This window comes from Lutra lutra, chromosome X (genome assembly GCF_902655055.1).
Source record: "Lutra lutra chromosome X, mLutLut1.2, whole genome shotgun sequence".
Taxonomy (NCBI): domain Eukaryota; kingdom Metazoa; phylum Chordata; class Mammalia; order Carnivora; family Mustelidae; genus Lutra; species Lutra lutra.
In genome coordinates this window covers 55,878,945-55,899,403 of record NC_062296.1, presented here as the reverse complement: position 1 = coordinate 55,899,403, position 20,459 = coordinate 55,878,945, and the positions used below count along the sequence as shown (strand labels likewise).

Genomic DNA, 20,459 nt, shown 5'->3' with positions numbered 1-20,459 from the left:
AGACAGACTGCTGCAGCTGTACCATTTTTGCCCTGCAGCTTTTGGGGGGTTCTTTTCTCCTCCTTCACTCAGACATAAAATTGCTTTTGAATTAAAATTGCTGCTTTTCTGGGGAAAAAAGTCCTGAGAGATATGGGTAGTCAGGTGTCAGGAGGGATTGAAATCATTATTAACTAAAAACTTAAGAAATTCTGTAAGTAATTAATATTAATGAAATCAGGGCAAGAGGAGAGAACTTAAGAAGTCAGAGGGGCACATACGACATGCTCAGAAATACTTGTTGACTGGAGGAAAAAAGTGTTGTAACAGTATATGGTGACATGTTAACTAGACTTATTGTGGTGATCATTTTGCAATATATACAAATATGGAATCATTATGTTGTACACCTGAGACTAATGTTATACGTCAATTATATCACAATAAAATTTAAAAAAAAGATTTTATTTATTTATTTGTCAGAGAGAGAGAGAGAGGGAGAGAGAGCAAGCACAGGCAGACAGAATGGCAGGCAGAGGCAGAGGGAGAAGCAGGCTCCCTGCCGAGCAAGGAGCCCTATGAGACTCGATCCCAAGACGCTGGGATCATGACCTGAGCCGAAGGCAGCTGCTTAACCAACTGAGCCACCCAGGCGTCCCCACAATAAAATTTTTAAGCAAAATACTTGTTGACTTGAATTGGAAGACTCTATCTTGACATACCCCTCTAACCAGAAGAAGAAAACATCAGTAAGTAAAGGGAGTATATGACTCTGATGTTAAAATATATTATTAAGAAGCAATAGTAGCCACCCTTGTTCTTCTCACTTTGCTTTGCATGGCATACTCATCCTTTTAAAAAGAGAAGGGAAGCAGAGGCAGTGATCACATATATACATTATACACACACAAAGTACTTGCTTGAAGCAAAATCAGTGTCTTTCACATGGTAGCAGCTACCTTTTAAAAAATAGATTTGTGGTTTTATTAACACAAACACAACATGCACATAAGCTGTCTATTCATTTTCTTCACTGCGCAGCCTGGCATTGGGATTGGTGATGCTGATGGACAAGTGGGCTGCTCTTTCTACAGTGGCTTGGTGGTTCTTGGAGGAGACATTGTGAGCAGCCTGGGTGCAGTAAGATTTGCTGCACATCAGCAGCACCTAAGGTAGACTAGGAACTTCCAGAAGCCACTGGGCAGTGTGTGCTCTGCTTTCTTGTTGCTTCTGTAACCGATGTTGGGCATCAAGGTCTGGTCCTTGAATCTTCTGTGCACCCTACTGTCAGTGCTTCTGGGTTTTCACCAATTATGGTTAATTTTGACATATTGGTCTGACTGGTGCTGGATGAACTTCTTGGTTCTTTTTTTAACAATCTTGAGCTTCACAAAGTGTTCTGAGGGTGGCTATGATGCCGAGTAGGAGATGGCTGCCACCTCTGCTGGCAGGGGCAGGGAAAACTACAGTTACCATATTTTTAAAAGATTTTATTTATTTATTTGACACAGATAGAGACAATGAGAGAGAGAATACAAGCATGGGGAGTGGGAGAGGGAGAAGCAGGGAGCCCGATGCGGGGCTCCATCCCAGGACCCTGGGATCACAACCTGAGCCAAAGGCAGACGCTCAACGACTGAGCCACCCAGATGCCCCTACTGTTACCATTTTTTAAAGAGCCAACTAGGTGCCAGGTACTGAACTAAACTCTTGATATGCCATTGATCCTTAGAACAACACTACAAGGTAGGAATTATTAGTCTCATGTGAAAATGAGAAAAATAAGACTCAGAGAGGTGAGTGAGGGTCTTTGCCCAAGGTCACAGAGACAAGAAATGACAGAGCTGGGATTTCAACTCAAATGTGTCTGACTTTGAAGCCCTCTATATTATACTGCAATTCCCACGGTTAATCTCACACCATCCTCTCTGCAGGTAAAAGCAGATCTTAATAACTCCATTTTATACACAGGGACATTAAGGCATGGGACAGAGAAATATTGTATTAGAGTCTAAAATATTTTCCCTTCCACATAATCCAGGCTTCAAAGGGAGGAAATGAAATTAGAGAATTACCCTGCTTCACTGGTCTTCTACTATAGAAAAATCTCCACCCATGGATATCAGTCTTAGTGACTTATGACCCTGCAGGAGGTGGGATGCAAGATGATCCCACTAGCAGTGGCAAGACCACATTGTGGTGGAGGTGAAAGTGGAACACAGACCTCAGCTGTGCCTATTAGAAACAGTAGTAGGCAGGCAGAAATCTGTGCTTTAACCCTGTCTCCCTATACTTGTTTTTAACAAAATAATTCTACCTTGTATTGATGTCACAGTCATTTTGAAGCTGTATAAAAAGGTTTAAGGAACTTATAAGGCTTTGAAATACTTTTGAGCCTAGAATTTTAAAGCGTTTCCCAGATATTCTATAATGGGAAATATGCTTATTTACAAATGGATAAATAAAAAGTGAGAGGTTAAAGGATTCACCTCAAATCACAAAGGCATGCTAGGAATAGAATCAACCTCTTAAATCTCAATTCTGGGGCCGAATGACTAGATTGGTGTGTTTTTAATCTCTTAAGAATTACAGAACATTTTGAGAATTCTGACCTCAGGAAGTCCCCAATTATTTACATAATGAATCATCATTATAAGCATCTAAAGCATTTTTCAGCATTAAAAAAAAAAATTACAACCACCCGAAAACCTTGTCTTATCTTAAGCTTGTGGACTTGGTTGGCTCTAATGAAGGTAATTAGTCCTGAAATGAAGACAGGTGGCCCCCATTTTCCCACTTTGTTTAGAGGAATCTAGATCATTTCTGGGTTCAAAAGGGCTGCTTTGGAAACCTTGTACTAACTGGCCTGCATGGATTAGGGACTGGTTTTGGAGTCAGGAGACTTGGGCTTGAATCTTGACTCCGATTCTTAATTCAAGTGTCCTTTAGCTTCAGTTTTCTCATCTGCACAATGGGGATAAAGTTAATATCACACACAGGGTTGGGGTGAGGATCTAAAGACATAGGATATGGGAAATGTGGAAGTATTTTAGAAAATTGTGGAGTATAATTCAAAAATCAAATGGTAGTCTAGAAAGACCACTGCTTTTTATGGCTATAACATGAGTGATTGGGCAAGGTCTCTGAAAGCTCAATCTGAAATTTTAGTATTATAAGAATGCAGAGAAAGTTGATTAGGAATAGTGTTCCTCACATGCACAACAATACCTTCTAAAGGCACACCAAATGTGAATATACAGTAGCAAAACTGAGACTAGAAGATGCTTTTAAATACCAAAGATTGAATGTAGATATTGCTTACTATAGAAACAGACCCTGTATGAAATCCATAGGTGAATCATTTCTCTTCTCAGATTAGGGTAACTCTGAACATCAGGCAGGAGCCTATACTCTCATGTTAGAGAAAGATATATTATGTAGAAGTGGGTAGTCCAGAAATGAAACAAAAGCATCTTGGACCCTTGGATGTCACCAAGAAAGAATCCAGACAGAGTTTGAGAAAAAGGTGAGTTGCAAAGTAAAAAGAAAATTAGAAATTATTAATCTCTCACGCTTCTCACTTAATGATTTCCCTTCCTCCTTACTCACCACCCCCCAAATCAGTTGTTCTATCCCCATTTTCTCCCAGTTCTACATCTCTATCTGTATCCCTGAAGATCTACATCCTCTGGCTTCCAAAACACGGTGTTTTCTCACCTTAGTTCCTTTGCTCACACTCTTTTGTTTGCCCTTCTTATCACTTCTTCTGGTACTTCCCCCCAAGTAAGAAAAACTCTGGAATATACTTTAATTCATCTCTGAACCCAAGTCTACCCCATTCTGCCAGGGTCCAATCACTTCTTATCTCCTTTGAACTCAGAGTTTCTTTTGTATTAAAATGAGTATCATTTTTCTCCTTGGGATTGCAGTTATTTGTATATTTGGTCTTATTTCCTTTGCTTGGCTATAATTTCCTTCAGGTAAATTACAGTTATCAGCACAGTGTCTGACACAGAATAGGTATTCAATAAATGATTTTAGATGAATGAGTGATCATCATCACTTACAATAATCAGGCCACCATCATCTCTCACCTGGATTTTTATAACAGCCTAATCTCCCCGCCTCTTATCTTGTTCTCTTCCAATCTATCCTTCTTACTGTCACAATACATATCTTAGAAAAATTTCTTTCATTATGTTACTCTCCTATTCAAGAACCTTAAATAATGTCCTGCGATACAGAATAGAGTCCAAATCCCTCTGATTTTCTCTAAAAGCTCTTTGTTATCAGTTGAATAGAGTCCTGGCTGCTTCCAAGTCTCTGTATGTTGCTCCCAGATCTAAACTCAATTGATCTCACCTCCATCAGGAAGCCTTCCCAAACTAATTCACCCTTTATTGCTCCTCTTTTATAGTTCTATAGCATTATTTTCTGTACTACACATGCTGAAATATAATATCTTTCCTTATATTGTTATGTACCTGTCTCCAGTATACATGTTTTGTTTCCCAAATAAAATCGCAGACTTCGTATCTACCTTTGTTTTTTCCACACCAACTGGCAAAGAGCTAGGGACCTACTAAGACTTCAGCTCACACTTTCAAACATTTATCAGTTTCTTCTCTGATTATTCTGTCTGGAATTCCATGTGTTCCTTCCACTGTCTGGAGTGATTTTAAGTGGCTTATTATTTACCTCGCTGCCAAAAGACAAAGGTCACCTGGTAAGAATAGTTTTCTTTAAGAAAGTCCCTATCTCCTCTCAACATATTCAGAGAAAATCTTATCATACCTAAAGATGTCTTAGTTTACTGTCTTTGGAGATCTTTTAGTATCATTATACATATAAGACTGCTTTGCGGTTCTTATTATTTCAAGTTATTAAGTGCGTACTATGTGCAAAGAGCTTTAAAATAGAATCTTTGATGTAGAGGACAATATTTTCTTCTTATTATGTTAACATAAGAAAAATGTTCTCATGCTTTTCCCTTAATAATTAGGTAACTATTAACCTTTCTTAATGGTTTCCCCAAACACACTATATTCTGAGGCTTACAAATAAAGACTTGGGTAATAGGAGAAGAGCTACTTGCATTCAGTCTGAGAACAACACATTAACAATATTTTCTGTCCTTTCAATACCATTCAGAGGGTTTTCATCAACAAAATAGCCAAAGGAGAGGATAGAGAAGTTATTAAAAAATTATTCAGGATCAACACTTTAAAAGAAAATGTTCCTTTTTAAAAAGTACACATTCTCTTATCTCTCCCTTCTCTTCCAAAACTTTAATTTCTACATCAGTATTTTTTCCTCTGTGTATTTTCTCAAAAAGAATTTGTTCTTATTGTTTCTCTTCCATTATCTGATTCTATTAATTTCATTTCATTGTTTTCAATCCAGGGGCAGGGCAACAGTCCTCCAGTCCTCTAACCCTTAAGTTCTTGCCTTTCTATAATCACTGTCTTGAGCACAGGCCTCACCAGCACCTCAAACTCAAATTTTCCAAAACTAAACTCATAATCTTCCTCTAGCTACTACCTAAGTCTACTCTTGTCCTGATCTCTATAATTCTAACAATGCCAGACTCATAAGTTCAAAGTTATCTTCTACTCATCTTGCCCATCATCCACACCCAATCAGTTACAAACAAAATCTTCCATTTCTTCCCATCCTGATTGCCTTAGGTCCTCAACATCTCTTGCCTAGACTGATGTCCCATCCCTTAGAGTTATCCTATCTAACCCATCCTATATATTGATAGAGTTTTCTTAAATCCAAACCTAGTCATGTTACTCTCAATCAAAAACTTTTCACAATTCTCCACTATTTAAGGAATCGATCACATATTCCTTCACCTGGTATTCAAGGTCCTCTGCATTTTAGCTCCCACCTGGCTTCTCCAGCCTTTCCTCCTGATGCACTAAAACTTCCTACCATATCTAGTCTTTGTGGGATTATCAGAGGAGCATTGTCCTTTCCACCTCTTCCATGTTTATGCTTAGGTACTCCCTCTGCCTTTTCTCTCCTTTTTCATGTTTGCCTATCAAAGTCCTACTTAATTTTCAGACACAGTTCAGATCTAACCACCTTCAAACAAACTTCCAAGATAAAATGGGTTCCTTTATCTACTTAGCACAGTTCTTTGTCACTAGTAAGCCCTTAGAAAGGTATGTTGAATTGAACTCACAAAAGAGCATGCAAACTTTGGGGAACTCATGGCCTGTAGGAGTGGGACATAATGAAAATATATTAAATAGGAAAACTGAGCAAGAGATTAGTACCAAAGCAAGCAACCAGAACCTCCTCCTTTATATGCTTTAATGTCCAGCTAAGCTGTGTGTGTATATACCTACTTACCAGGCTGTTCAGCTATTGAAGTATATATACTTAGTTCCTGGAGTAAATGTACCAGTGTGCATCTGTGGATGTATGCCTGACTATGTCTGTGCCCCTGAAAATTCCTTTTTCAAGCAGTTGTAGGTTTCTGTTTTAAAATGATGTTCAGGTTAATTGTGTTATGGAATAAAATAGGTACTTTTGGAAATCGGTTCTGAGCATATGGTTTATAAGCTTTGAGAGAGTTGCTAAGGGGGACATTGTATTTAAATGCAAAGAATTGGTAGCAGGATCAGCCCACAACACACCATTGGGCACATCAGGAAAAGGCACCATTTGCTAAAGGTATTTTCCTTCCATTTGTCGAAAATTGTCATAATATACCAATTTTGTTAGCACAAGGCACTTGACTGCCATCTGCAGGAAAATTGTTAGAAGAAATATATATATATATATATATATGATGGCTTACTTTATGAAAAGTGTCCCCTTAGACATGGCAGGCTTATATAGATACAAACTGTAAAACTTTATGTGGTGATCTTTCCCAGCTGAAAAGACAGAAGTTGTTTATCTTATTTTAGGGAAAAGTTGTTCCTTCTAATTGGAAACAAGACGGCTTTTAAGAGTTTCCTGTGTCTAAGTAGAGACTCCATATTCTCTTTCCTGATCAAACCATTTTCAAGATCAGTGTGCTAATATGATCAGAGGCATTGGCAAAACAAGTTAAAGCTTTTCCTGTAATTAGTAAAAAGCTATTTTGGATAAAACTTGGAATTTCAAAATTTTATTTTATTTTTTAAATTAATTAATTTATTTATTTTTAATAAACTTATAATGTATTTTTATCCCCAGGGGTACAGGTCTGTGAATCGCCAGGTTTACACACTTCATAGCACTCACCATAGCACATACCCTCCCCAAGGTCCATAACCCCACCCTCTCTCCCAACCCCCCTCCCCCCAGCAACCCTCAGTTTGTTTTGTGAGATTAAGAGTCACTTATGGTTTGTCTCCCTCCCAATCCCATCTTGTTTCATTTATTCTTCTCCTACCCCCTTAACCCCCCATGTTGCATCTCCACTTCCTCATATCAGGGAGATCATATGATAGTTGTCTTTCTCCGATTGGGAATGTCAAAATTTTATGAAGTAGTTTAGCCACAATTTATTGAATGGCAGACAGCATGTTAGGTCTTAAGGACCTTATCCTTATAGCCCTAATGGGATACAGAAGCTGATAATCTCAGTATATTTGGCAACTGAGAAGCAGAAGTTTGTGTAGGAGGCTATGGAAGTCTACAGGAAGGGCGCCTAGCCGGGATGTGATAGCAGTGAAGACTTGCTGGAGGAGACTGCTAAGCTGCGCTGAGTCAACAGAACATTATTGGCTTCATTTAAGAGACACAAAAGCTAAGCCACAGAAAGATTAAGCAATTTACCCCATATTGTACAGCTACGTAGAGTGGAATTATGACTAGAACCAACGTGAAGCAATTCCCAATCTGAGAAAGAGTCCAAACTGTTGAACCAGTTACTGTTTGGATTTTTTTGAGAAATTTTATTGGAAATACTATTTTATTTGAGAAATCCCATACTTATGGCCTCTCAGAAACATGCATTGTGATATTAGAAAAATGCAGGCACACCAAAATAACTGAAGCCTCAGCCTTCTAGGACAGTTAATTAACACCTATACCACAATCCTGGCAACCTTTAGTTTCTCATTTTGTGGTTGCTGCAGCTTGCTACAGGAAGATGTATCGCATAAAAATGAGGCATCAGCTCAACTTCCTTGGATACCAACTTTAAGAGGCCTGAGTCATTCAGATCATTCCCCAAAGTCCTTCAAGCACCAAAGGCAGCAAACAAAAGTACTGCTAGTTAAATGTGTAATTGGGGTTTATTATAACTAGAATGTATTAGTTTAAAGTCTCATTCACCACTGCATTGAACTGGTATTGTCTTGTTTTTATTTGAGCTTAATTGTCCTGTTCTATATGTGTTTAATTTTGTAGGATACTTCATATCCTTCCTGGATGCAGGCAGAGCACAAATTTTAAATTAATAATAAGAATAGATTAAATTTATGTAGAATTGGCTCTTTAATGTGCTGCATATACATTTTAGTACAATAGGACCCCTTACAAAATCAATGTGTATGGTACATTTATGCCCATTTTATAGAACTTGGAACAATTTTGCTGGTTTACATTATCACAGAAGCTTACAGTTATACATTAGTTTTCACTCCATGTTTTTAGTTATACCTACCATTTACTTGGTATAGTGTCCTTGGTTAAGAACACAATCCCCCATAATATATATATTCCTATAAGCAAAGGCAATGCACATTATGCCAATCCATTTTATGAGACCTGTTGTAACACATTCCTGGGGTGTGGTGGGGGAGGAACTCTCCAGAATGGCTATGTTTCCAGGAAACTATTATGAATTTTTGGAATATTTTAGGCCAAATTTTAAACTCTGACTTGCTTCTTTTTCCTATTCAATGTGTTCCTACATCACCAGTACCCTTGCTAAGCAGCCAGTAATAAACAGGGAGTGCAAACTTGCTTTCCTCTTAGATTCAAATAAACAATTAGAAATGTACATCCGTTATAAACCCATTTTAGTAAAGAAAAGACCTAATGAAATATTTCTTGTACTTATATTAAATATTAGGCTCTCATTTAAGATTTTATTGAGAAAATATTAAAAAGTTTCTACTGTTAAAAAGGTTTTAGGGGTGCCTGGGTGGCTCAGTGGGTTAAAGCCTCTGTCTTCAGCTCAGGTCATGATCCCAGGACCCTGGGATCGAGCCCACATTGGGCTCTCTGCTCAGCAGGGAGCCTGCTTCCCTTCCTCTCTCTCTGCCTGCCTCTCTGCCTACTTGTGATCTCTGTCTGCCAAATAAATAAATAAAATCTTAAAAAAAAAACCCTAATTACCTGTGGCTTAGCTAAATGAATAACAATAATAATACCTTGTGATCTCTGTTTGTCAAATGAATAAATAAAAATCTTAAAAAAAAGGTTTTAAACATATTAGGTTAGCTGATCACCAAAGGCCCTTTTCAGGACATTTCATGGGTGTACAACACTGAGGACAAAAGGTTTCACTGGATTCCCATCAACTTCTTACTTTTGCTATAGAAAAAGTCTGTGATATGAAATAGAAAAAAATATAGAGAAAGCAGACAACACTTACAAAAGAGCAAAGAAGACCAAAGCAATAGAAAAAGGACACTAGATAATATAATTCTTTTCTTCCACTTTTAGCTTTAGTAGTTTAATTTGGAATTTGGCAGACAAAGAATTTGAAAGTTTTTAATTATATGCCCCATCAACCAATCCTCTGCTTTAGCCATGTTATTTTACTAGTCAACAGCCCTCCAATGGTTGTATGTCATCAATTGGATGATATATACAATTTTGTTGGTTGCCTTTAAAGTTTTAATAGGACTTTGCCTGTTCACTTAATTTTCCACATTATTTCAATCTCTATTCTATCATTCTATTGGAGTGGCCATTTTTTTTTCTAACTCCATATACTATACAAAGGCCTTACTCTTCTGTCTGTAGGCCTTGGCCTCACCTATCCAATTCAGGGATAACCTCGTTTCTACCTGATAGTGTCACTGTTTAATATAATTCTGATTTTCTCTGGGTTTGAGGAGAATATATTGGGAATAATATATCCCACTTACTTCAAACAACTTTATATTTTTCCCCTAAATTTCTTATATCAAATTGCATTTGCTATTAGGCAGTCCTTCATATCTGAATCTAATCCACCTCTAAAAATTTGTTGGATAGTGAGAAAATTTTTTCCATTATTCTACATTAGAAAAGTAATAATGCATTGCCATTTCATCTTAAAAACCCCAACTAATTTCCTCAAATATCAGTAAAATACTCTAGAATACCCATGTAGCAATCCTCCAAATATGTATCATATTATAAAGCATTTTATATACAACTACATAATTATTGAACACTTTATGAGCTAATTAACAGATATGCTTATGTGTCATTCACAATGATGCCTTACTATACTGGGTGCAAAACAAACAAACAAACAAATTAAAAACTCAACAAACAAACAAAGAAAGTAGGCTTTCAAGCTGCCTGGGAATATTTGTTTCTCCACCATTAGAAGATGAAATGGAGGAACTCTTAAAAATTTTAGTGTGATGAGGGATGATGAAAAGGCAAATTAAGGTTTTCCCAGGCATTTCTAGAAAGACAACTCACTAGGGAAAAGCAATATACTAAGAAAGCCATGAAGTGAGCCACAAATGGGTGCTTTGATTTCACATGAAAAAAAAAAAAAAAAAAAAAAAGCAAGCCCTGGAAATCTAGTCACCAAGTTGAATAAAGAAAAAGAGACCAGGACAATGCCAAAATTATCATTTTAATTTAGTTAGTCTTAACAGTGAAGCAGAGTGAGGGTGTGAGAAAGGGACAGCAATATCCAAATTCTGAGTACGAGAAAAGTTATGTTCTACTCAAGCCTGGCAGGAGGGAAACTGTCATAGTAAGCATTAATTGAGGTTAGTGAGAAGGGCACAAACTTGTTAATTTTCTGAAATCAATAATCTTGTTCTGTAGCCTCATTTACTTTCCTCTTTGCTGTTTATGCATAGCTGTTTTAGTAACGCTACATCACCTTTATCATTTATACTGCAAGGGACATGCGTGGTGATGTGAATAAACCATGAAATAGTATGTTCAAGGAACATAATAAATGTACTTATTGAGGGAACATTAACAATCGAGGTAAGCAGGGACTACTGTTAGAGGTGGGGTTCAGAGGATCCTGCTGTAATGCTGGAGCAAGCTTCACAGAGTGAAGAGTGAAGTGAGAGTGGGGGACTCAGTTGACAGAGCCCAGGTTAATCAAAAACTTGCCTGGTTTCAAGTGTCTCCACTTATAGCCAAGAAGATTAACAATTTCGGTTTTGCTCAGCAGGTACCTTTCATTTCCTGCCTCAAACTGCAAAATCCCGGAAGAGAATAGGTAGAGACATTAGCTGCAGGAGAAGGCAAATGAACGAATATCCCGGATTCTGGAAGTTCTTAGTTGAGCCCTGTAAGCAGCGTTTCTATCCTCCTCCCATTCCTGGAGGCAGAGGCAAGCTCATTCCCCAAACCCACTGCCTCTTGTTTTAGAAGAATTCTGCAAAGCTCTGGGTTGGAGCATCACACTTATCTCTAAGAATCTCCCAGTATCCTGTGCCTTTCCCTGTGCTAGGAGGAAAACAAGGGGGTGGGAATTGCCGTCCTTAGGGTCTGAAATCTCTTTTACAATCTCTTTAAAGAAAGGCTTAAACAGCCTTTAAACAGCAAATGCCTGTAATGTTTCGGAAGATGAAAATCTCCAAGTGCTACAGATGAGGAAGAAGACTCTGATCTCAATACCACATTACACTTGCCTTTTAAATTGCTACTTCAACCTCAGTTGGATTGTATACAGTTTATTAACTCTCTCAATTTTCTACCACATTTGGTTAATGAAAAGTGAATGAATATTCTATCTCCTTATAATTGCTGATAATGTCCTCAAACAAAAGTATTTCCCTTCTGGGAAGGAGGAACCCTAATGAGCATGGTTGGTAACTGTGTGTTAAAGAGACAAAACCATTAGTACATTTTTGCATATGGTTAAAAGTGACCCAACAGAGTCTTAGAAATTTAAATGTAGATTTTCCTTTTGGGAATTTAACAGTGGGAAAAGGGTGGATTTTACTCAGGTCTCCTGCTTCAAGTCCAAATCTTGAGAAAGTTAGTTGAACAAATGAAATGTGGATGTCTAAGAAAGTGCACATCGTAAATGTGAGATCAAACTGCAAATTGTATATGTGACAATGTATATTCTCATTGCTTTACATTTCAAATACATCTCTGAACTGTTAGGTTTCCAGCATATGTTTATCAATCAGATCACACAGGTAGACATTTGATTAGATAGACTTTAAGCTAAAATTAACAATTGTTTCCTAAATACAATGTAGAACAACACACATGATTTAATAATTAAGTGGGGGAGGTAATGGGTAAGAGGAGTCTGAGACACAATTATACATTCCTTTAAAGCCTTAACTGTAAAAAAAAAAAATAAAGCCTTAACTGTAGATTATAAGCATATATAAGCATCTTTTCTGAGAAAATAAAAGGAAAAAAACAACAAAATATTCATTATCTATTGACACTCAATCTTGAGTGGGGGTGCTATATAATTTTTATTTACTTTTTGGAAGCAGTTTTGATTTCCTACTTTCGCTGAAATTAAGATACATATCCTTTATTTTACTACATTAAATTTTTATTTAAGAAGAGGTACGCTGAGAGAATTATTTAAATGAATGCATCAGCAAAACATCTAATAAAACAAATCCTTGCCCCCTGTATATCTGTTTTGGTAATTGGGTGTCTCATTTGCCAGTTTGTTTAAAGAAAGTCTCATCTCTGATTTTGCCCACCATGGAATCTTCAGTGCTAAGCACATAGGATATAAACAGGTACTCAATTTTTAAATAAGTAAATGAATTAAAAACTTTGGAAAACATTAATTGAGTCTTAGTCTCTGCTTATAAATCTGACTTGCAAATTTTATGTATTTGTGAAAATCAAGCCCTTTATAACTCTAGAGAACAGACATTTAAGTGAGCACATGATTAGACAACCACCTTGAGAAACCCATTACTGAATTGGCTAAGGGTCCTTCTCTGCTAGGTAGGTGTGTGTCTAATTTGGAAGTTAATAGAGCGTCATTGCTTTAGAGTTTATCATCAACTCTTGAGTTTCTATAGTGCTAGAGGGGAACAACAAGGCAGCTAATCCCCCAAATCATTTCTGTTTGGTTTGGAAATGCAGTATATAATTTTTTTCCAGAAGGTTTGTTTTCCTAATTTTGTTTTCCATGGGCAACGTTTGCCTTACTGGAGTGCACAGCCTGACTGACTGATGGGAAAGGTAACCAGAAATGGGCTGGAGTTGGAGCAGAGGGAAATCAGCCTGGGATTAAACATTTACTACCCTTCAGCCTCAGGTTCTGAATTTAAGGTTCATTGGCACAGTTCTAGAAATATATTGCCTTTTCTTTGTATTACACTTCCTAGGAAGTCTTTAGTATGGGGTAGGTGTAGAGAGTACTTTTTCTTAAAAGACAGGCTTTTCTCCCCCCACCCTTTTTTTAAAATCTCTTTAGGGGAATAAAGTTTAAAGATGTTGGTGAGATTGTGGTCAACTTGCTTTAGGTTAGGAGAATTTCTTTTCCTTTTACCATTCTTTTCTGTTTTTGTTTTCCTTGAGGATGTGAAGAGGAATAAGGTAGACTGATTTCCGTGAAATTGAAGGCATCTCTTATGATGGAAGGACTTTTCTTTTAAAAAAAAATGGGGAAAAAGATCCTTTGCTTTTGGTGGGGTTGTGGGAGCATAACTTCTTAAGTTTGGAGGATTGGGTTTTGTATGGCAAAACTATAAGGGCCACAGGTTTTAGTGAGGTTGGGGGCCCTCCTGGTGGGGTGGGGGGGATTTCTTTTCTTTCATGTTTTTTAAAATAAATAATTAACTTGGAAGTAATAAGATTCAGAGGGTCTTGGGGTGCCTGGGTGGTTCAGTGGGTTAAAGCCATTGCCTTCGGCTCAGGTCATGATCCCAGGGTCCTGAGATGGAGCCCCGCGTCGGGCTCTCTGCTCAGCGGGGAGCCTGCTCCCCCCTCTCTCTCTGCCTGCCTCTCTGCCTACTTGTGATCTCTGTCTGTCAAATAAATAAATAAAAATCTTTAAAAAAAAAGATTGAGAGCGTCTTTCTGTAAAAGAATTTCTTTTTCCTTTATTTCATTAAAAAAATACTTGAAGTCTGGAGGATAAATAAGGCCCGTGTGTTTGGGTGAGATTGGGGACATCTCCCTTTAAAGAAGTTTTAGGAAGAGATTTTGTGGGGGATTTTTTTTCTCCTTTTTGTGGGAGGTAGAGTGGCTTGATCATCAGGAATAATATGCATTATCATCAATAAAGTATTGAGATACCTTCCCTGAGAAGAATGTCTTTCTTTTAAGAATTGTCCCTTAATTTATTTTCTTCTGCCTCTCCTTCCTTCCTTCCCTTCCTCTCTACCCTCTTCATTTCCTCACCCCCTCTCCCTCCCCTTCCAACTCCTTTCCCTCACCTCTTTGCTCTCTCCCTTCCTTTTTGTTGTTTGGTGAAAAACATTCAGGGACTTTGGTGAGTTTGGGGCATCTTCATTCCCAAAAATGAGGTTTCTCTTTGAAAATATCCTTTTCATTTTTTCCCCTTCTTTCTCCCTAATCCTAAATGTATATTCTTGTTTTGAGTAAAAAGGGACTCTGTTGAGGCTGGGGACATCTTGGTTTTGTTTCTGTTTCTCTCTCTTTTTATTTATGCTTCCAATTTTTAAATTTCCTATATTAAGAATCAAGCTTTGGAGTTTAAATAAATTCAGATCATCTCCCACTAGAAGGATTTCCTTTTATTTTTTCTCCTTTACAGAATCTGCATTTGGTTTTGCTGTATCTTGACAGAAAATTTCATGTGTCTGTGAGGCTGGAGCACTTTTCTTTAAGAGGATTTTGTTTTCTTTTCACTGATATTATCTCCTCCACCAGTATACATGCCTTCCCATTATTGATTTCCTTTTAAATCTTAAAAAAATGCATTTTGAAAATAAGGTTCATGTGCTTTGGTAAGGATGGGGCATCTCCCTTTGGCAGTGGAGGGATTTATTTCTTTTGTTTCTCTTTTTCTCCTTTTCTGGGAATTAAAATTCAGGATGTTTGGTAAGATCAGGGATCCTGTCCTTTAGTATTTCTTTCTTTTTGGTAAAATCATTTGTGTTTTTCTGGGATGGAAAGATTAGTAAGTTTCATGGGCTTTGATGATTTTGAAAGTATCTGCCCATACAAAGATGTCTTTTTGTTTGTTTTTCCCAAAGAGAAAAAATTGGGGGGGGGGGTGAATAAAGGTTATTTTCCTTGGTGAGGTTGATGGCCGTGCCCTTAAGAGGATCTCTCTGTCTTTTGGTTCTTTTTTAAAAATTTATTTTTTCCTTATGTATTCATTTATTCCTTTGTTTATTTGAGGGAAAACAGTAGGTTCATTATCTTGCAGTTAGAGGAGTGATCTCTTTCTTTTACTTATTTTTAAAAATTTGGATATAATTTACATATCACAAAATTCACTGTTTTCAAGTGTACAAATTCAGTGTTTTTTTAGCATATTCACAGGGTTGTGCAACCATTATCACTATCTAATTTCAGAACATTTTTTTGTTATCTTCCAAAGAAACTCTGTACCCTTTAGCCATCACCCACACTTCCCCTTTTCCTTTCCCCCAAGCCCCAGGGTACCACTAATCTACTTTCAGTCTCTAAGGATTTGCCTATTTTGGACATTTCATGTAATTAGAAGAAATAACCTTAGGGAGATTTGGTGAGATTCCCCTTTGGGAGATTTCTTTTTGCCACCATATTTTTTGTAAGAGATTGGGCATGAGCAGTGGGTGCAAATAAAGTTTATAAATTTTGTGAATTTTTTATGATTAGAAATAGTTTATCTTGAGGTGATTTCTCTCTTTTCCTCTTTAATTTTTCTCTTGGGGACATAAGTTTTATGGGTTTTGATGAGGGTGAAGAACATCTCCTCTTAGAATTTCTTTTTTTCTTAAAATAATTTTAAGGGGAGGGATAAGTTTCATTATCCGGGGTCACTGTTCCTTTCTTTCTTTTTTTTTTTTTAACTTGTAAATTTGTTTTTCTATTTTGAGAATAAGGTTTATTTGCTTTGGTGAGGGTGGTGCATCTCCCTTTAGGAATGGATGATTTCTTTTTTTAACCCTTAAAATTATTTTTTTTCCACTGAGGGAATTACAGTCAGCAGTCTTTGGAAAGGTTGGGCACCCTATCCGTGGCAGAATTTCTATTTATTTTCTTTCCAAAAAATGTCTTCTTTGGGAGTAATAGATTTCAGGGTCTTGTGCCTCTGCCTCTTATCCTTCCTTCTCAGACTCCAGTTCTAGGATGGCCCCCAGCGGAAGAATCAGACTGGGAACAGCAATGGCTGCTTTAAAAAAAATCCAGACGAGGGAATGTCAGTTTAAAGATTGTTCTTAGAAGACTCTTAATCTCACAAAACAAACTGAAGGTTGCTGGGGGGTTGGGGGGGAAGGGATAGGGTGGCTGGGTGATGGACATTGAGAAGGATATGTGCTATGGTGAGTGCTATGAAATTGTAAGACTGATGATTCACAGACCAGTACCCCTGAAGCTAATAATACATTATATGTTAATTTTAAAAGATTGTTCTTAGACAAATGAGGATCCTGTGTATCACAGAAAGCCCTATGTTGGATATTTTTTAAAAATCCACACTAGATAAATTAATAGTTATGTCCTATTAGGTGTCAAGTTTTATTTTTGACTTCTCCTACCCTGCTGCCTTTGTCAGGGGAATAAGAGTTAATAATTCAGAGGAAAGCATTCTGTAAACTGTAGAGCCTCATACTAGCAGAAAGGATTATATAATCCTTATTATAATATCCCTGAATGGTTTCCTGGTCTCTATGGATTTTCCCCCTTTCCTTGGAAGCACTTTGGACAATGGACCAGCCTTTGATTTTGGGACGTGGTTGTGCAGAAGCCCCAGTCAGAGATTTTAATAAACACCTAAGAATTATATTCTCAGAAAAGAAAGACAACTGACCAAATATCTCATTATCTTTTCTAGAACACACTGCCGCAAATGTTCAGGAGATCTCAATATATACCAAACAAATCAGATGGTTTCATCAAAACCTGGCAAAGAGTGGGGGAGAGAACCTAAGAGGAAAGAAATTAATTTCATCCTGACCTTCAACAGGTTAAACATTCAATTCCACAATCCCAAAGTTGTTTATAGTCACTGCAGATATTTTGTTCACTTAGGAAAAAAATTTATTACCCCTGAAACCAACAACATCATCATTAGTCTACTGCTGCTGGGGACTGCAGGGGATAAGGATACTTTCCAAACCATTTTTTTAATTGTTGGTAATTTGCTTCTTAATTATGGTTCTAACACCCATTTTGAAAAGGGAAAGATTGACTGCATTTCTTTAAAGGCTATATATTTTAAGCTATTTAAGTAAGCATTTACTTCTCACTCTGAAATCATTGAGAATGCATTTTTATTCATTCACAGTAGCAGTCTCTAAGTTGTTGTCCTTGTCATTGCTGGAAATGGAATTGCTAGGTTTAAAGCTTCAGCGAATGTTTACTGAGCAAAAACAGGGAGGGCTGAATTGTATTGGGCACTGAGAGGGAGAGACCGTATCTACCTTTGAGAAGCTCAGAAATAAGTAAAATGATAAAGTATTCAGGCAAGAATTACCAGATAACATATAAACAAATGCTTGCTACCTTGCAAGAAAGTGTGTGCAAAAAATACCAGAAAATTGCTTTGTTATGGTTTGGGGTGTAATAGTAAATGGCAATGGATCTCTTATCACACACACCCCCATCCCAGAAATAAAGGCCACAACAGTGTATTTCTTTTCATATTTTTCATCAATCACCTGTATAGTGTGATCATAATTTCGTAGCTAGTCAAACCCAATTGATAAAAACATGAACTATCTTTCTTCAACTATAGGTGAGGCAAGGGAAACAAATACAGTATACTTCATGTAAGCCCCACGCCCCCCAAGCAAGTCATAGCATAGTTAAAGAACCAATTCACACATCCTCACTTACACTTGCTGTGACCAGGTGGGAAACTATGGCTCGTTTCCTGGAAATCAAAACATTTTAGAAAGGAAGGGAATATACAAGTTTGGTTCACAAGATTGTGTTATCCTGGTATCTATTTGGAAAGACAATATGAGCCCCCTTTTCTCAGTCTCCATCTTCATGACTGGCATCGATTTGCAACCAACAGTTTCTGAAACCTGAATAGAGAGCAGACTACATACTGGAAGATGTTGAATTTTTTTTTTTTTTAACCGCAATACCAATCAGCAAAAATTATCTTGGAGAAACCTGCAGTCACATTCAAACACTTCGTTTTATTCATTTCGTCCTTTGATGAAATGAGTAGTTTCAGGCTAGTTTCATGCTACTGGCACTGACTGTGCCTTGCCATGTAGGATTTCATTGTATGATAAAAACTGTATTTTGTTACAATCTCTGAGACTCGTGTGTGTGTGTGTGTGTGTGTGTGTGTGTGTGTGTGTGTGTGTTTCCCCAAGCTTGCCTCAAGGAGGCAGTGTCTGAGAACAAGGCTTTCCCTGCTAAGATGGCAACCTATTTGCCTTGAATGTTAAGATGCAAGTCAGCTGGCTGTGCGTGCTGTTTGCCTGAGGGGGATGCGGCAGAGAACGGTCCTATCACTGAAGATCAGATGTTCCCATGGGCACCACAGAGCAACTGCATAGCAACACCTAGGGTGTTAAAGACGGGTTTGGCGCCTAGCAATCTGAGCATTTACCCAGATCCGTTGCATCCTTTGAAATCATCTAGAGCCACTGATGGGTTCATTTTCTTGGCCCTTTTAGTGGACGGTCAGGGTTCTTAACCCCATTTTAGAAGACAAATGGCTGAACAAATGACTAACTCTACCAAGGGCAAAGTCAAACCTTGGGGGGTCCTGGTCCCCTGCCAGGGATGACAAATGCCCATGGGTCAGCTAGTCAGCCTGTCTGAGAGGGCACTCTGTAGAGGAAACTAACCTGATTCCCCTTACTTTGATTCTTCTTAGCTGTCTGGCAACAGGCATTTTCCTGTCAAGCTTGTGGGACATGCTTTCCCACTGTCACAGGGTTCATCCCTGGAGTTCCTGGCCTCTAGTCAGTCTTCCAGGGGTCAAAGAGTCCATATATTTGCCGGATATCCTGGTAATTAAGTCCCCAGGTGTCAGTTTCTGAGCCATGTTCCCAAAATCTCACTTAAGAAGGCCATAGCTCAGGTAGTCCCTGCTGGTCTCCCTCCCACCTGCTTCTTTGCAAACTCTTCCAAAAAGACCAGAGCACATCCCAGGTTACGGTGATCTCCAGTGTCTAGCTGCAGGGTCCTTTCCTTTTCTGAGATCATTGCAGGGAAAGGCTGCTGCAGGGAGGGGGAGATCCAACCCCTGGTGAGAACTCAGTTGTTGGATTGAAAACAGCCACCACAACCTGTCTTAGTCTCCTACGGTCCTATTTTATTTATTTTTTAAACCTCTACACCTTTTTTCCCCTGTGAAACTTTTCGCTTTAGGCTTCCTCTTGTTCAGTCATTTATCATTGCAGTTATTTTGCAAATTCAAGCCTCCCTACTCATAACTCAGGAAGCAACCAGCGCTTCCATTTCCATTTCGCGATGCCAAGCTCTGCCCCCTTCCCCTACATTCTACAAGTGTGCGGTATGCAGCAGAAGGATTCCAGAGCCCTGTCCCTATGTCCCGCTAGGCAGCAGGATGGACAGGCATTGGTGTGGTGTGCTGTTTGTTTGTTTCGGTGTTTTGTTTGTTTCGTTTTTTTTTTTCCCTGCAGGGGAAGCTAAATCAAGGTGTATCTATGCATTATCATTGTATTCACAGTCACATGGAACGAAGTTTATAGGGGGAAAGGAAGAGTAGGGGGAGTACAGAGAAAGCAAGAAGGGCAAACAGACTCCTACTGAAGAGCCAACGGGGTTTCAGGGGGTCCAAGGCAAATACAGAAAACCTCCTTTCTCCCTCCTTCCACCCCCCGCCCCCGGGCGGGTGCTCGAGGATCCTCCACTTGTCTTCTCCAGGCAAACCGCAACGTTTAGGAAGGCATCTCTGAAAGCTGGAAGAGATGAGGATTTCCATTCACACGCTCTCAAATACCAACTCCTATTTTGGTGTCTCTAAACCGGGACTCCTGTACCATTCCAACTGGTCCCGGTGCGGGATGCCAGTCTCCCGCTCTTAACGCGGTCCATCATCATAACACAGTGTTTGCACCTACCTGCCGGGAAATCCTGCAGACAGATGGAATGGTGGCTTCGACACACGCATGCTCTCCCCCTCCTCCCCAACGAACCCTGCCCTTCCCCTGCAGTGCGCGTGGGCGCCGCCCATCCCCTCATCCCCACCCGGAGTACCGGCTCCCAGCAGCAGATCAGCAGACAGAGGCGCCGCC

At 38.6% G+C, this 20,459-nt stretch overlaps 1 protein-coding gene and 1 pseudogene across 1 annotated transcript in view; both read right to left on the bottom strand.

Moving 5' to 3' along the window:
* DGKK (diacylglycerol kinase kappa) overlaps positions 1 to 20,459 on the bottom strand; it is a 166,875-nt gene that overhangs the window by 145,280 nt on the left and 1,136 nt on the right. The window lies entirely within an intron of this gene.
* LOC125092174 (60S ribosomal protein L32-like) lies at positions 950 to 19,114 on the bottom strand (annotated as a pseudogene).